This window comes from Idiotropiscis lumnitzeri, unplaced genomic scaffold (genome assembly GCF_059441095.1).
Source record: "Idiotropiscis lumnitzeri isolate Australia: NSW breed Sydney's pygmy pipehorse unplaced genomic scaffold, RoL_Ilum_1.0 HiC_scaffold_46, whole genome shotgun sequence".
In the NCBI taxonomy this organism is placed as follows: domain Eukaryota; kingdom Metazoa; phylum Chordata; class Actinopteri; order Syngnathiformes; family Syngnathidae; genus Idiotropiscis; species Idiotropiscis lumnitzeri.
Window position 1 is genome coordinate 1 of NW_028283584.1, and position 14,397 is coordinate 14,397.

The following is a 14,397-nucleotide window of genomic DNA, read 5'->3' on the forward strand; positions in this document are numbered from 1 at the left end:
AGGTTTGGATTTTTAGGAGCATGTGCAGGGGCGTTATTAAGCATTCATTTATTTGTATTAGGTTCATTTTGTCTTCTTATTATTGATATTTGACTGATTCATTAAAAGCAGACAATTATGTTTTAGGTTAATTTTTTACCTGACATGTTTCGGCGAGTCTTTCGCCTTCTTCAGAGTGTCGCATGATGGTGTCTTGAGACCCGTCTTTATCAGCTGATGTTCCATGAGGGTGTGACTTACCTGTCAAAAAAATGAAAAATCAGAGCAGTAAAAGAACAAGCACAACATGAACATTACAAATCAGCAATCACTGACCACTGCAAAAGGGAAAACCACATCATGGACCGGGAGAAGGGCAGGGTCATCCGCACCGAAGAGAACAAACAACAGCGCTGGATCAGAGAGGCCATTGAGATCTGCAAGCGAGGCATAAAAACCATGAACAGAGACAAGGGAGCCTTCATCCTCTCTACCACCTGGAGCAGCATCTTGGCGGAGTGAACGGACAGCGGGGGGCGTGACTTGCCTTCATTCTTGTGACAGGTAAGTCACGCCCTCATGGAACATCAGCTGATAAAGACGGGCCACAAGACACCATCATGTGACACTCTGAAGAAGGCGAAAGACTTTCGTATTGTGACATCCTCAAGGCCTAAACACTCATCCGATCAAAAATAAGTTGGCAGCCGTCTTCAGGGCCTGAATATCCTCAAATGTGAAAAATTTCGAGAAGATGGATCATCTGAATCATTTTGCAGGAACTTTTGTTGCCACGGAGAATAATCAGACTCTGCGGCACCGCAATAGCCACGCCCTTCGAAGGAAAGTCACAAAAATAGGGATAGAGTAAGATCAATGTCTTGAGTCTTTTCTAGCCAATTTTCAATCGGATTCGTTAAAAGGCACCGTGCAGTACGTCAAAATGTAAAAAATGATATTGATTGGCGCAAGGTGTATAACAGAATATAAACATATAGATGTCAAGTCAAGTCAAGTCAATTTTATTTGTATAGCCCTTAATCACAGACAGTCTCAAAGGGCTTTACATAGCCACAATCGACATCCCCGATCTTAACCCCCAGGAGGGCAAGGAAAAACTCACAAAACCTCATTAGGGGAAAAGTGAGAAACCTTGAGAAGGGACCACAGATGGGGGAATCCCCCTTCCAGAATGACCAGGCTGCAATGGATGCCAACTGGGCAACATTTGACACATACAATGATGCTATGCAATAATAGATGAGATAATATAAGAGTCAATGTCAATGTCTTCAGGTACCGACTCTTTATGTACATGTGAAGTTTTGGATTTTTAGCAGCATGTGCAGGAGAGTTATTAAGCATTTTGTCCATTGCGGCGAAGGAAATCTTAAGTGAAAACTTTGAAGCCCCGCCCCGTCATATAGTATTTCGGAAACAAAAGATTTTAGCCCCAGTGTTTGTCCCAGGTCTTAAGATGCTACAGACAGAATTTTAAGGCAATCAGATGAAGCCTTTAGGATCATGGTGCAAAAGAATGACCCCTGTAAACATGCAAAAAAGGGCAAAAGTCGGACTTTCAAAAATTCATAACTCACTTCCTGTTCATATTAGACGTTAAAATATCAAATTTCTCGCCATGCCCGATGAGACTGCCAAGTTTGGTGAGTTTTTGTGCATGTTTCGGGGTCAAAAATGCGATCGTACAAATCGGAAAAATAATAATAATAATAATTTCTACAAAAACAACAGGGACTTCGCAGCGGTCGCTGCTCAGGCCCTAATAATAATAATAATAATAATAATAAAAGTAATAATATTTTCTACAAAAACAATAGGGACCTCGCAGCCGTCGCAGCTCGGGCCCTAATAACAATTTCTAGAAAAACAATAGGGACCTCGCAGCGGTCACTGCTCGGGCCCTAATAATAATAATAATAATAATTTCCACAAAAACAATGGGGACCTCGTAGCGGTCGCTGCTCGGGCCCTAATAATAATTTCTACATAAACAATAGGGACCTCGCCGCGGTCGCTGCTCGGGCCCCAATAATAATTTCTACACAAAGTCCATTGTGGTGACCCGCTCCTTTTAAGTAAATTCAAAATGGCCGACTTCCTGTAAAACCTAGCTCATTGCTCCAAGAGACTTTTTTGTAGGTCTTGGTCTTATACATACAGTGAACCCTCGCTACTTCGCGGTTCACCTTTCGCGGGTTCAGTGCTTCGCGGGTATAAAAAATATTCGGGGGCATTGTAGTTTCGCCGAGCGGCACGACGGGCGCTGGAGCGGTTAGACGGCCGGCGTGCGCCGAAGAAGAGCGTGGGCGAAGAGGAGAGTGGACGAAGAAGAGCACGTTCCCCCGGACACGATCGGTGGCGACGTTTCGCACGGTTCGGACCGTACCAGGGCTCCGGCCGGCGTGCGTGGCAGTTAAGCCGTAGAGGAGCACCGTCCCCGGGCACGGGCGGTGCCAAGCGGCCCCTAAGTTTAACCGAATGGAAGCTCCGGAGGAGGAGGGCATGCTCGCGTCACAGTAAGCCGAAGAGGAGCACCTTCCCCAGGCACGGGCGGTTCCAAGCGGCCCCTAAGTTTAACCAAATGGAAGCTCCGGAGGAGGAGGGCATGCTCGCGTCACAGTAAGCCGAAGAGGAGCACCTTTGCCGGGCACGGGCGGTTCCAAGCGGCCCCTAAGTTTAACCGAATGGAAGCTCCGGAGGAGGCGGGCATGCTCGCGTCACAGTAAGCCGAAGAGGAGCACCTTCCCCGGGCACGGGCGGTGCCAAGCGGCCCCTAAGTTGAACCGAATGGAAGCTCCGGGGGAGGAGGGCGGGCGTGTGTCACAGTTAAGCCGAATTGGAACACCTCTTCCGCCCGGACACGAACGGAGCGCGAAGCTGTCAGTTATGAATGAATAAATGAATAAATAAATAAATAATTAAAGAATGCCACCTTTCATTTCACAGGGAACACCGGACGGCGTACCAGCAGGTAAAAGTCGGAGTAATTAAATAAATACAAAAAGAATGGCTGGGGAATAAAAAAATAATACGTTTTAATAATAATTTGGTTTTTTTGTTATAACATGAATTTCACTCTCTCTCTCTCTCTCTCTCTCTCGTATATATATATATATATATATATATATATTTATTATATATATTGTATTTTCTTTTAAGCATTTTTGAAGGTGCGCCGCTACTTCGCGGATTTTCAGTTTCCGCGGGTGGTCTCGGTCCCCATTAACCGCGATAACCGAGGGTTCACTGTACTCCATAAAATTTACAAAAAGCGAGGTGAAACACTCAACCAGGGCTGCTTTTTTGAACATTTCTCGAGGGCCATGGCGAGCCATTTCAAAAAAGCTGCACAACTAACGTATAAAATATTGATAAATTTGCTCTGCCTGATGTGTGTGTCAAGTTTCACGAGTTGTCGTTCATATTTAGAACCTCATAATCAGCGTTGTTTTATTGCCAAACAGTGCAATGCCACTCCCACAACTTTTCACGAAAAAGGATGAATTTCGTATTGTGACATCCTCATGGCCGAAACAGTCCTCCGAGCATATATGAGGGTGACCTTGTTGAGTTGCACGGAGAAAAACATCCAAGAAAATAACTTGTATTAGCTTTTACCAGTTGGTGGCGCTACTACTACGATGAAAAATAAGTTGGTAGATGTCTTCAGGGCTGAAGTATCCTCAAATGTGTACAACTTCGAGAAGATAGGATCATCTGAGTCATGTTGCCGGAGCTTTTGTTGCCACAAAGTACAATCGGACTTTTCAGCACCGTAATAGCCACGCCTTTTGCCAAAACGTCACAAAACTCTGAAAAAGCTGAGTGAGCCTCAAACCAGACATACACATTCACTGACAAATATCCTGTGACACCAGATATATTAGAAGTCTTGTCTAATCAGCACACGTCTATCTAACTGCAATTTTAACATCTCGAGACACGACAGGATGAGTACACGATACGCATACCTCCATTTCTGAGTCTGTAAAGCCTGGAGGAGGCTGCTTCGATGTTTTAGTAGCATCATAAATTTATTGAATTAATTATATTTGAGGTTGGATTAGATTTTTACACATTTTAAGCCTTAGCCACCCAAAACAAAACATAAGCTCATGAATGAAATAAAACTAATTAATTTCGCCCATGCCAATTAATCTTCTGTAGACACGTGTTGTGACCAGTGTTGTTTTTGGCAGGCATTTTAGATTTTGTCCAAGTCATTTGGACAAAGTGCTGATTTGTTTACATCACATTTAGTCATCCCAATTCGTTATAGTTTTAGTCCAGTTTTAGTCAACGAAAACTAAAAAAAGGGTTTTAGTCCAGTTTTAATCGACGGAAACGCAAAAAAAGTTTTACCCTAGTTTTCGTCAATTTATTCACAAAGGTTTTAGTCCAAGCGGCACGGTGGCCCAACTGGTTAGCAGGATGGCCTCACAATATTGAGGTCGTAGGTACGATTCTGGCTCCGGCCTTCCTGCGTGGGTTTCCTCTGGGTAATTCGGTTTCCTCCCATATTCTTAAAACATGCATGGCAAGTTGCTTGGACACTCTAATTGCCCCTAGGCATGAGTGTGAGCGTGGATGGTTGTTCGTCTATGTATGCCCTGCGATTGGCTGGACACCAATTCAAGGGTGTACCTCGCCTACTGCCGAAGACAGCTGGGATCGGCTCCAACACCCCCCGCGACCCTAGTGAGGAGAAGCGGTACAGATAACGGATGGATGGATGGATGGGTTTAAGTCCATTTGAGTTAAAACAAGGCATTCAAGGTTTCCACCCAATAACAAAGACTTTTGGATGGACTACAAAGGATTCTTCATTACAAACAGAAAAAAGTGGCAACAGTGGAATCAATGCTCACTGCTCCAAAATAAGCAGAGAAGCAAAACATTTTGTTGGGCAACTGTTGTGGCTTTATTTCACTAAAAGCAACATAAAATAATTTATGAACCACATGCTAACAATTTTGTCTCGTCAACGAAAAAAATTCATGTACATCACGTCATGTTTTCGTCATAAAAGAACCTCGTTTAGCTTGTCATCGTCATTAAAAAAGGGGCGTTAACGAAGTATTTTCGTCATAGTCATCAGTGACGAAAACAACACTGGTTGTGACTGATATTTCAGTCCCAGGTTGTCTCCTGAACACCACCAATTGGGCAAGGGAGCGCAGGAAAGCCTGGGGTCTTCTATTTTTACAGTATAGAAAGGCTAAATATCAAATTGAAACAGTGTTTTATATCATGAATATACAGGGTTGGTGCTGGTTCTGGTAGGGAAACCACAACATAAAGATGTCCTTAATTAGTCCCACAATGGGGATATTTGCAATATGGCATATGATGGCCTAACAGGGCCACCGCCCAGAAAAGAGTAACGCAGAACTTTGTAATACTGTCACTCCCTGACCAGTTCGTTGTTCCTGAAGAGCCAAACTTTGACTCAGACCCACAAATTTGAATTACAGATAGTGGACAATGGAGAACTCCCCCAGTCAGTCAGCATGTTCAACTTCCATAGAAACCTCAACATACATTTATTAGATTGCCAAACTAATTGGAAACTACATCACCAGAACACCACAAGTGGGCTCTGTTATTGTACTTAAAGATGCATCTTACAAACCTGTGTTCTCCAAGGCCAGCTGGTCCATAGTCTTAAGTTATTTCTTCGCCAACATCAATGTCTCGGAGCGCAAACAGACAGAGGTGTGGTCTGTCCTCTGTTGTCTTCTTCTGTTGTCTGGGCGCGACAGGACGTCACTTTCGGCGCGACATCTTTTCCTCCGCTTTTATCCACCGGGCGAGTAAACGCAACTATGGTTTCGTGCACCACCACATGCAACACTTGCACCTTTCTCATGGAAAGACTCTCCCTGCTAGAGGGACGTGTCCGCCAGCTAGAGCAGAGTAATGTGGTAAGCGTAAACGTGGCGGACACGACTGTTAGCACGGGTTGTAGCCAACCTGCTAGTCTGGTTAGCATTGGCCGTAAACGGCTTGCTAATCGCGGTGAGCCTGTTAAGACACATAGCAGTTCCATTCCACCTCGGTCTCATGGCTCCCGCACCTTAGTGATAGGTGACTCCATTACCCGCAACATTAAGCTTGAAAATCCAGCCACAGTAATGTGTATTCCTGGGGCCAGAGCACCCGACATAGAAGCTAATCTTATGGAGCTAGCGCGCAAGACACCTATACACCAGCGCTGTGCAAACAACGCTAGCTATTCAGATATAGTGATACACGTTGGCTCCAATGACACTAGGATGAAGCAATCAGAGATCACAAAGAAAAACATAGCAAGGACTTGTGATCTCGCCAGAAAGATGAGTCGGCATCGAGTAATTGTCTCTGGCCCCTTGCCTGCGAGAGGCAATGATGAGAGGTTTAGTAGATTATTCTCGCTAAATAAGTGGCTGGCTAGTTTTTGTAGTGAGCACGGACTGCAGTTTATAGATAACTGGCCTTCTTTCTGGGGCCGACCCGACCTGCTGAGGATGGACGGCCTTCACCCTAACTGGGAAGGCGCCATCACTCTTTCTAGAAACATAGATTATTGTTTGAGCCTTCCATGACTATTCATATTAGAGCAGGTCGGGCTGCAGGCGAATAGTGAGCCTGTAAGGAAGGGTATGGAGTCTGTAAGGCTAGAGCTAACTAGCGCTATGCTAGACTTAGACAACACACATAGCTTTTCTTCTAGATTTGAGCGCTACACACCATACGCTGGTAGATCTCATACTGATATAATTTCTACTGAGGTGGCAATACATGATGGGTTTAAGCATTCCTCCTCGGTCGGTTTTATTGACGACGAGCCGTTCTCTCAAAATAATAGCACTCGAAAGCTGGTAAATAACTATCGGATTCCGACCGTCAGAATTTCTCGCCGCGTTTATAGTCGCTCGAGGTACAATCCGGGACCTAGGCAAGGCAATCTCCTTAATATTATGACCAGGAGTCCTGTTGCGCGGAATAACTTAGATAGACCTATTTTACTGAAACTCGGTTTTTTAAATATTAGATCGCTTTCATCGAAAGCCTTGTTAGTTAATGACCTTATTAGAGACCATAATCTTAACATGATTGGTCTTTGCGAGACCTGGTTAAAACCAAATCAGTTTTTACCGCTAAATGAGGCTTCGCCTCCAAACTTCGTGAGCTCGCATGTTGCGCGCCCTCAAAAGAAAGGCGGGGGTGTAGCCCTCATTTCCGAATCTAACCTAAAACTTAGTCCTCGTTTTAGCAATTCCTTTAAAACATTTGAAGTTCTCATTATGCGATCCTCAGCCGAGCTGCCGTTTTATCTTGCCGTTCTTTATCGTCCACCTGGCTCTTACTCCGGCTTTTTAGATGAATTTTCTGAATTCGTAGCTGATTTAGTAACTCATGCGGATAATATACTTATCATGGGCGACTTCAACATTCATATGAATCTCCCGTCGGAACCACTTACGGTAGCGTTTCGGACAATCATTGATATGTTTGGTTTCACGCAAATAATAAATGAAGCAACGCATATAAATGGCAATACGCTAGATTTGGTATTAACCCGAGGCTTAGCATCTTCAAAAATAATTGTATTACCATATACCAGTGCTATATCTGACCATTACTTTATCAAATTTGAAGTCTTGGCTCACTGTCATCGTTCTGACCATAATCAAAATTATAGCAGCCGTAACATTAGCTCCTCAACCATCGTTGCGCTCTCTGAGCTACTCCCTTTAGCAACTGCTTCGTTTCCTAATTATATTGGTACGATTGATGATCTCACAAACAACTTTAATGTCGCTTTGTTAAATGCGCTTGACTCCGTCGCGCCTTTAAAAACTAAAACTCGTCCAAAGAGGCTTACTCCGTGGTTTACAGAGGAAACGCGCGTACTGAAACGATCTTGTAGGAAGCTTGAGCGCAAATGGCGTGCGACCAAACTTGAGGTCTTCCGTCAGGCATGGTGCGATAGTTTACTAATATACAAAGTAGCGCTTAATTTAGCCAAAACTAATTATTATTCTAGATTAATTGTCTTACATAAAAACAATCCTAAATATTTATTTGATACCGTAGCAATGCTAACGCAACAGCGACCAACCTCGGATAGCTCTTCCTATTCAGCTCACGATTTTATGCAATTTTTTACTCAGAAGATAGAATGTATTCGTGATGAGATTAAAGACACTGTTCTTAAAATTCCGTCGAATTCCGCGACAAATTGTGTTAATAGGGACATTAGGGCTGATAACTGTCCGATAACCTTATGTCAATTTAAAAAAATATCTCTTGAGAGCCTAACAAAATTGGTTAGTGCGGCAAAACCGACAACTTGTGTGCTCGATCCGCTTCCTGGCAAACTAATTAAAGAACTGTTTACGACCCTAGGACCGTCTGTTTTAAATATAATTAATCTATCACTTACCACGGGTGTAGTACCAGCAGCTTTTAGGACCGCCGTTATCCGACCGTTACTTAAGCAACCAAACCTTGACCCAGAGAGTCTCATCAACTATAGGCCGGTTTCAAATCTTCCGTTTATTGCAAAAATTCTTGAAAAAGTCGTAGCGCAACAACTTAATGAATATATGACTGTTAATAATCAATTTGAACCTTTCCAATCGGGTTTTAGAGCCGACCACTCTACTGAGACGGCCCTTGCTAAAGTTACTAATGATCTTCTCATAGCTATGGACGCCGACACCTCATCAATATTACTCTTACTCGATCTTAGTGCCGCTTTTGATACCGTTGATCATAACATATTATTAAAACGCCTTGAAACGTGTGTTGGCATTTCAGGTTCAGCGCTTTCTTGGTTTAATTCGTATCTGTCGGAGAGGACGCACCGTGTAATTCATGGCAATACGACTTCGGATATTTGTAAGATCATATGTGGAGTTCCGCAGGGATCGGTACTTGGACCTCTATTGTTTAGCATCTATATGCTACCGCTTGGTGATATTATACGGAAATATAACATTAGTTTTCACTGTTACGCTGATGATACGCAATTATACATGCCGTTGGATATAACGAATCCCCGCGACTGCTATAAATTAGAGGCGTGCCTTGCCGAAATTAAACAATGGATGTCTTTCAATTTTTTGCGTCTTAACTCAGATAAAACCGAGATGCTCATCATTGGACCAGCGCGTCATCGGTACCTTTTCAAAGACACCACTCTGAATATCGATAAATGTAATATTATCCAAAAGGATTCAACAAAAAATCTCGGTGTTATATTTGACGCAACTATGTCTTTTCAAATGCACATTAAAAATATTACTCGAACTGCGTTTTTTCATCTGCGTAACATTGCTAAAATTCGCCCAATTCTATCAACGTGTGACGCGGAAATCTTAATCCATGCGTTTGTTACATCTCGCCTCGACTATTGTAACGCTTTGCTCTCGGGTCTCCCCATGTCGAGTATTAAAAGTCTGCAGTTAGTTCAAAATGCAGCAGCTAGACTCTTAACTAAGACGAGAAAGTTTGATCATATTACCCCGATATTAGCCAATTTGCATTGGCTTCCGGTCCACTTGAGATGTGATTTTAAAGTTCTGCTACTTACTTTTAAAATATTGCACGGCTTAGCACCTTCTTATCTCGTTGACCTCGTGGTACCATATGTTCCGTCCCGAAACCTTCGCTCACAAAATGCTGGTCTTTTAGTGATCCCGCGAGCCAAAAAGAAGTCCGCAGGTTCTAGAGCGTTCTCTATTCGGGCACCAATGCTTTGGAATGCACTTCCCTCAGATATTAGAGGCGCCACCTCAGTAGAAATGTTCAAAACACTATTAAAGACGCATTTATACTCTTGTGCATTTAGCTGAAATATTTGTTGGCCTGTTTACTGCCGCTTTTTTTTTCTTTTGTTTTCTTTTCTGCCCCCTTTTCCCCCGGCTGGGGGATTAGGTGACGGTGACCCACTAGGAAGTTTAAGGCATTGACCAACTGGGCATGCACCTGTTCCAGTGATGTCGTCTTCCTGCAGCGCGACATTTGATCAATTTATTTATATACTTTAGCATCTAATTTAATTATTTGTTGGCCTGTTTACTGCCGCTTCTTCTCTTTTCTGCCCCCTCCTTCCCCTGCTTGGGAATTAGGTGATGGGGACATGCTTTGAAGATTACGGCACTGACGAACCGGGAAGGGACCTGCTCTGCCGAAGTCGTCTTCATGCAGCGCCTTTTCTGATTTCCTTATAGTTCAGCACTTCATTGAACTACTTGTTGGCCTGTTTGCTATTTCTGTTCTTTCTTTTCTGTTCCCAATTCCCCGAATTAGGTGATGGCGATTCACTTGGAAGTGGCTGTACTGAATTTACACCAACTGACCGGTACAAGATCGAAGGCTCATCTTCGGATATGCTGCCATGGATATTACGGCCCTGGATGAGGACCCACTCCACTGAAGTCATCTTCCTGCAGCACTTCATTCAATTGACTCTTATATTATCTCATCTATTATTGCATAGCATCATTGTATGTGCCAAATGTTGCCCAGTTGGCATCCATTGCAGCCTGGTCATCCTGGAAGGGGGATTCCCCCATCTGTGGTCCCTTCTCAAGGTTTCTCACTTTTCCCCTAATGAGGTTTTGTGAGTTTTTCCTTGCCCTCCTGGGGGTTAAGATCGGGGATGTCGATTGTGGCTATGTAAAGCCCTTTGAGACTGTCTGTGATTAAGGGCTATACAAATAAAATTGACTTGACTTGACTTGACTTCATTTTACAGTTGGGGTGCATGTGGTCATCATTAACCAGTCTTCCCAGACTGCCATCTTCTTGAGCGGCATCAACACTTAAAATAGATTTAAAAAAAAAAAAAACAATTATTCAATCAATGTCAGAAATTAATCTTTGAGACAATCTTGTGTACACAAAACATAAAAATAGGAAATCCACAATTTTTAAATCTTCTAAATAAAATCATACAAGAAATTTCTATTGGAATCAGACCCTATTAACAGCTTGTCTTTGAGACTTCATGGTCTATATTTTCATTTGTACAGATTCAACGCATGAATAAAAGTAATCACCGTATTTTCGCAGTCATAAGCAAACAAAGCGCCCTGTCAGTCGATGCGTCCATTAAATGGACAAAGTACCACTCACGTCCATCAGCCCTTGTCATCAACGAGCTGTTGGAAGTGCATGTTAGCACACCCTGCTGGGCAAAGAGTGAGTTGTCCATGCTTACAATCGACCGTGACAAATACACCATCTGACTATAATGTTTGGGTGATGGTGTTGGAAAAAGCTGGACAAAGGGCAGCTGTCCACAATGTTTTAGTCTGTCTTATCATTTATGTTATTGCAAGCAAGAAACGTCCCAGGTTTAGACAACAGACAAAAAGTCCAAAGCATAACAGCACATCTCTTTAAACAGCCATGCAAATCTCTCTAAACAGCTATGGGATTGTGGGTCTCTGCTCCCAGAATGCATTGCTTGAATTAGCTAAGGCTGAGTGGCTTTTGTATTATTTTCATTTTTTTTGGGTATATTGATGGCATGAGAGATACATGTTTGTGTTAATCTTATTTCTATGTTTCATTGTTTGCTTGTATGATGAGTTTTTTATTTTTTTTTGAAACCGTGACTCTAAGGAGTGTGGTGAGCAGCCAAGTCCCTCCCCTGACGTTGCTTTGTAGGCTATTGCCAATGCACCTAATATTGGCCTGAGCCATTGTCAGCTATTGTCAATAGAGACTTGGCGTCTGCTGCAACAATGGGGTGATTGCTCATGTTATTGGGGCATAGTAGGCTGCTATCGGCTGTGTCAGTGTGGGCAGCTCTGCCAAGTTCATGCTATGCTAACAGCAGCTGTGCTATCGTCTTGTCAGGCGGTGCGTCCAGTATATGTTACAAAGACAGAAATAGCGGCCTCAACAGGTGTTGCGCCCTTTGACACGGCGCGTCTTTTGGGTGCGAAAATACGGTATACATTTTTGCTTAGAGAATGATTTTTCCCCTAACACTTATGGGATGAGTATGTGTTTATTTTTTTAAATAAAAACAAAAATAAGATAACATCTCAATCTTTGCCTCACCTCCAAGTTTTTTCTTGCCGGCGGAAGTCAAACAAAAAGACAGTGCCTCTTCCATCCATCTTCCTGCGTTGAGATTTATCAGAATCTATCAATTTTCCTCTGTACTCCATAATAAAGAATAAAGTCGTCTTTCCTGAAAGGGGCCTTGGTAAATACTCCTCGACCTAGTTAACAGGGAAATCAAGATAGCTTCGTCATATTTTTAAGCACACAAATAAGGAGTCATCATATTCATTTGGGCCACTATACTAATGTAGGGTGGTTTGAAACATTGCTTCTTGTGAGGGATAGAGCAGAGCCCTTCTTTATGATTTTAAAGGAACAGACCAGCCAAAATTCATTTTCCAGCATTGCATTAGCCAGTATGTATTAGGACTGAAAGTACAAATGTCAATGGCACCTGGTTACGTAAAAAAAAAACTTTAAGATTATTTAGTTTCATAACAATGACATACACTGTATACACAGTCATATTGGATCGCGTCACGTGATCTCTGTGACGTATAACGTGCTTTACACTAGACTATCAATATCGGACTTGTTCACTGGTCTATTGTGGTATAAAAATGCCGGAGGGCGTCATCAAGTACAGCCTTAATTTAGGTAGAACTCCTACCATCAGGTTTCACGCTCACTGAAATAACTTGAAACTGACAAAAGAAAAGGTCAAGACACTCTTAATGTAAAATAACCACTTAAAAAACGATGTCAGCTTGGTTATCAGAAAACAATAATATATCTTAGCAAAAGCGTTAACATCATACCTTTAAATGAGTTTATATACTTCGCTTCTAACTCTGCAGTCTTGTCCAGACCCTTGACTGCATGTTCAATAGTATCCTGCTTTGGGGACTTCCTGCATCTCAGGGAAGGCATTGTTTATTCTATAAAGAAAAAAGACAGTTTTGTGTTGAGAATTATTAATACTATAGGCTAAATGGAGTTTTAACAATATCAGTGTAAGAAAAATAAATTATAAATTAAAAAAATATCAATCCCTCCATCCCAATTAATGATTTCAACCATAATAGTTTATATTGAAGTTTAAACAACAGACAGACAGATTTATGCAGTGTGACTACAAAAATCTTACCAAAATTGCATTCACAGTAACCTTTGCTTTAAGAATCATGTAATTAACCAGTGAACATCGTGTCTTACACAAAAATTAATGACAGAAATTATCATGGTACTTGCATTCTGTTGTTCTATAACAAAAGTGCAAGCTGTTAGCTCCGCAAAGCTAACGCAACAAGCTAGCGTCCCTCGTGCTCACATTCAATGCAAACCTGACCACCGGATGAAAATACGCGTCGGTTTAGTTCTTTAAATGAGTAAAAGCACCATGACGTTTTATAATTATTCAATGCTTAACTGGAGCTCGTCAATTATGTCGATGTAGGAGCACATGTTTGCTAGGCCAGTGTTGTAGGCCCACATCCATGGTGCTACTTTGTATAGTGTTTTCCACACAACTATCTCTAACCATGAACAAATGCACTCGAGGCATGTTTTGAATAAAAACAAACGAAAAACACTTACCTCTCCGTTTCAACAGCAGTTCGAACTTCGAAGTGGTGATATTCTCCAGCGTTAAGCACCTGCTCGAACTGCGAATAGGTCAAATTCAACAGCGTCTTTTTTCTGTCTTAATAAGGACGCGATGAGAGGAGGAGCGCTTGCCTTTTCGTCAGCACGCCCCGCGCGGGTGGTGCTGCTTTATCACTCTCTATCTGTGCCCGCCCGCCGGCATGTCGATAGAAAAATAATATTCCTTCAAACATTACTTTCATCTTCTTAACGTTTTGTAGTGAATTTAACAGGTTCACCACTTTTTTCAAATACACCAATGGAAAACAGGTCTTAATTGAGGAAACATACAAAGAGCGTCTCACAAACACCTTATGATGAGCAATGTAATTTGATCACGTTTTTTGTCACTGCCTGGACGTCGGTTCACTGGCCTGGTGGCAGTGGCTTGTAGACACTGTCACTGAGTGGGAACGGATCTCAAGGTGGGTCAAACTAACCCAAGCAGTGGATCGGTCCGTTTTTTAAATTTATTAATTTTTTTATTTTATGTATTTATTTATTATTTAATACAAGGGCTTCGGCTCACTACCAGTGGGCGGGACCAAAGAATTTGGGTTTCCTTTGAGCTAGGAGGCAGTCAAAGGCAGTCCAATCCCCGGCAACATAAAGCGCCTAGCTCTGGGGACATGGAATGTCATTTCTCTGGTAGGGAATGAACCCGAGCTGGTGTGTGACTAGACCAGTGGTTCTCAATTATTTCCTGTCATGCCCCCCCTACCAAGAAGAAAACAATTCGCACCC

General features: G+C 42.5%; 1 long non-coding RNA gene across 1 annotated transcript; it reads right to left on the minus strand.

Moving 5' to 3' along the window:
- Positions 1-10,733: 10,733 nt before the first annotated feature.
- Positions 10,734-13,677, minus strand: LOC148315736 (uncharacterized). Its single transcript, XR_015840629.1, has 4 exons — positions 13,606-13,677; positions 12,828-12,947; positions 12,064-12,227; positions 10,734-10,813 (listed from the first exon to the last, which is right to left on the minus strand). It is a non-coding gene; the product is annotated as an uncharacterized LOC148315736 (long non-coding RNA).
- Positions 13,678-14,397: the final 720 nt, after the last annotated feature.